Genomic DNA, 3,906 nt, shown 5'->3' with positions numbered 1-3,906 from the left:
CTGAAGATGCATGCACAGACATGTCCCCAACGGCTAACAACTGGAATTCCTCACAAAGCTTTGTCCCCAGAGTTTGAAAGAGAGTGCAAAACCCAAGTCATGTTCATGGGTGATCCACAACTTGACTCAACAGAAATCTAGAAAACATTCTAGAATACAGCAAGTAGAATACAAGGGTCCATGATCTCAGGAATATGAAGGCACCCAGGCCCCGACTGAACTCCTGTCTCCTTGACCTTCTTTTGCATAACAGTCCCTCTGTCCCTTGTTCCTGACCAACTCACTAGACTTCAGCCACCCTGCCTTCTGCAGGTTTCTAGGACATTTCAAGGTCTTTCCTATTTCAATGCACTTCCTTGTTGCTCCCCAATTCTGGAAAGCTATTGCCCCATCTCTACCTAGCTAACTCTTCCTCCCCATGAAGCCTCAGCTTACAATATTTGTTCTCAGTTGGAGCCTCCCAAGAGGCTTCTACTTGGAGATAAGCTCTGTGCATTTTACCATCACCTAAAACAATTCCTGGCACACAGTAGGTATTAAATATTCATGTAATGTTTGAGATTCTGATGGAATATGTGGACCTCTGAATTAGCGTGGGTGCTGTGAAGACAGTTGGGAAGTCCTACACCACGCATACGAAGAGAGAATCCATGTGAAGTTCTTGGGTGGCTACTGTTATAACGCTAACCCTCTAAGAAAGACATAGAAGCAGCTTTATGCTCAGGTGCTGGAAATTTAATCTTCCAATTCATATTTTGACAGTATTTGGAGGAGGGGCCTTCAGGAAGTAATCAGGGTTAAATGAAGTTATGAGGGTGGAGGTCCCATGATGGCTTTAGTGCTTACATAAGAGAAGGTATAAGGACCCAAGCTAGTATATTCCTCCTATTTCTCCATGTGATGCCCTCTGCCATGATATGACACAATAAGAAAGCCTTCACCATATGCACCTTGGACTCCCCAGCCTCCAGGTCTGTGAGAAGTAAATCTCTCTCCTTTATACATTCCCCATCTTGGATATGTTGGCTTAGCAGCAGAACACAGCTTAGGACACAGGTACTGGGCATATCTGAAGCTGTGAATTTTCCAGAGATTTTGAATGGGTGAAGCCTTGACTTTCCTTCAACCCTGGTGCTGTGCTGCAGCCATCAGTTCCAAGCCATGCAAGAGAGGTGTCTGCTGGATCCCAGGCAATGATCTCAGATTTGCAAATCCTGGCAGGCCCCACGTGGGCAGATGTGGGATGACCCCTTCTACGGGGTCACAGCTACCCACTTGCTGCTGGAGGATCTGTCCAAGGCTGGAGACCCTGGAAAACCTGGTGGAGGATGAAATCATGAGATAAACTTCTCCCACTCTGTGCAGCTGAGAGAGCTGTTCATCCCCCACTTGGAGGAAGCAGAATGGAACTCTTACCTGCATGTCAGCAAGTAAGGGAACTCTTCTCTCTAAGCCCGGCTCCTTTGCAGCTCACTCACTAAGCCAAAGCCAGCCATTCTTCCCCTGAGGCGCATTTTCTCTGACCAAAGAGACCACAATAGACCCACCTTCCATGAGAGCAAGGACGAGCCATGCTACCATTTCTGGGTACTCCATAAGTTGATGGAGAAGACAAGAGCCCACCACCAGAAACATGGCTGCAATTAATGCAGAGTCAATGGAGAAAGCAAAGAATAAAGTCATTTCAACAAACTATGATAACTAAAAGGGGATTCAAGTACAGAGAAAAAGACTTTCTGAAATTCAAGCTCCATAAAACACGATACCCTGGTTTATGAATGGCTGCTGCTGAGAATCAAACTGATGCTTTGAGTGAACAAAAGGAAGAAATTTCATACAAAAAAAAAAACCTTAAAAAATGGAAATCTGTAAACAAAAAAAAAAAAGAAAATCTGAGAACCTCTGATGTGATTGTTGGTTCAGGAAAGAAACATGGAAAGAGACAGAGGGAAGAAAAGTAATAATAAAAACAGGTGAGATAAAAGAAGTTTCCCAAAGCTAGAGAAAGATCTCAGATAAAGATGAATGTCAAAAAACGATGGACATATTATCCAAAGTACATGTACGAAGACATGAATTGGCGTGAACATACTTTATATACAACCAGAGCTATGAAAATTGTCCTCTATATGTGTAACAAGAATTGTAATGCATTCTGCTGTCATGTATTTAAAAACTAAAATTAATTTAAAAAAAAACACTGAAATGCTATGATGGAAAGAGAAAATCATAAACTTCTGGGGGAGGGGACAGGCCACTTAGAGCAGTAATAGAATAAAACTTAAAAATCATATTTTCAACCAGAAGAAAATTAACACAGTGACTGGGAACTCTGAGAAAATAAGAAAAAGTCCTGCTCATTCTATAGCTAGCCAGGACATCATGTAGAGAAAAAGAATGTGTTTGACAAGTAAGGCTTAAGAGTATTGCCCATCTTGTAACCCATCAGAGGAGGTACATAGAAAATATTCTAACCAAAGGAGAGTGAATCAGAATATGGAGCTCGTGACACAGAAAATCTGGGGAAGCAGGAAACCATGACAGTAACGAATAACTAGACAACACGGGTAACGTGGCTAAAATGTCATAGGTTTTAAACAGAAAAATAAATCTTTAACAAAACAAAATTCCACACTCTCTCAGCGTGCAAAACTATGTATGCGTGTGCATGTGTGTGCGTGGGTGTTTGTGCACATGCACACGTGTGTGTGTGTGTGAGCATTTACATGCAGATGATGGAGTGGGCAGGACAAAATTAAATGGGAAAACAAAAGTTCTCTTCTTGGTAAGCAAGGGTGGGAGGAACGGGGAAGTAAAAGGCACTGTAACATAGGGATTGTGTAATTTTTATATATGGTGGAAGAATCCAAATTTAGTAATGACTATATGTGTTAAAGACTATAAGTATAAAGAAAACTAATATATTTTAAAAATTCACACTAGAGGGGGAAAAAGGAAATTAGGAAAAATAAAACAGGAGAACAAAGACTAGAGGACAAAAAATATTGTGAACAACACAAAACCCAGTATGTAAAACCGTGTACTAACTTTATCAAAAGAATAATTTTCATATTAATTATGATATAAAACTCAGGCCTAAAGTATTGCTATAAATACATTGAAGCAAAGTTACAAAGAAAGATTGGAAGTAAAAGGGGTTCAAGAAGGTACTAAGCAAATGCAAAGGTTAAAAAAAAAGTATGAATGGCAACATTTTAATATCAAGTAAAATGCAATTCAAACCCAAAAGCATTAACCAGGTTAAAGAAGACAGGGAAAAACTTAATCAGTGAAGAAGCTCTGTGTAAGACATAAACCTCAATAGAATAAACAACGTAGCTGTCATGCATATTAAAAAAATCCCAGAAATACAAGGAGAAATTGACAAAATTATTTATTGTGGAAAGTTTCTAATATTAATATTTTTCTTTCAAAATTTGACAGTTCAAGCATACAATTAAGGCAAAGATACAAAATATTTGAAAGGTACAACAAATTAAAATTTTCCCTCATATTCATGTTAACACAAAAATCAATCATATATTGGATGAATGGCATTGAAGAAAACTTTGATAAACTTCCCAAAGCAGATGCATTTATTTTACTCCATTCAAAAAAGAAATCAACAATCAGAATATTTTTAAAAATCTTCTAGTTATTGGGAAGTTAATAAATCTGTTCCACACAAATCATGGTTCAAAGAGGAGATAAAAACTGAAAACAAAAAATCAAGATCCAAAGGTAAAAGACATTATATCAAAATCTATCATATACAGCTAAAGCTATGTGCAGAGGGAAATTTGTAGCCTTAAATGACTTTATTATTAAAAAAACAAAACAAATCCACAGGCTCAAAACCATCACAATGCATTTGGAGTAATACGTATCTATTTTTTCTTGATTTTT

This window comes from Urocitellus parryii, chromosome 2 (genome assembly GCF_045843805.1).
Source record: "Urocitellus parryii isolate mUroPar1 chromosome 2, mUroPar1.hap1, whole genome shotgun sequence".
In the NCBI taxonomy this organism is placed as follows: Eukaryota; Metazoa; Chordata; class Mammalia; order Rodentia; family Sciuridae; genus Urocitellus; species Urocitellus parryii.
The sequence above is the reverse complement of the archived record's forward strand: the minus strand, read 5'-3'. Positions refer to the sequence as shown.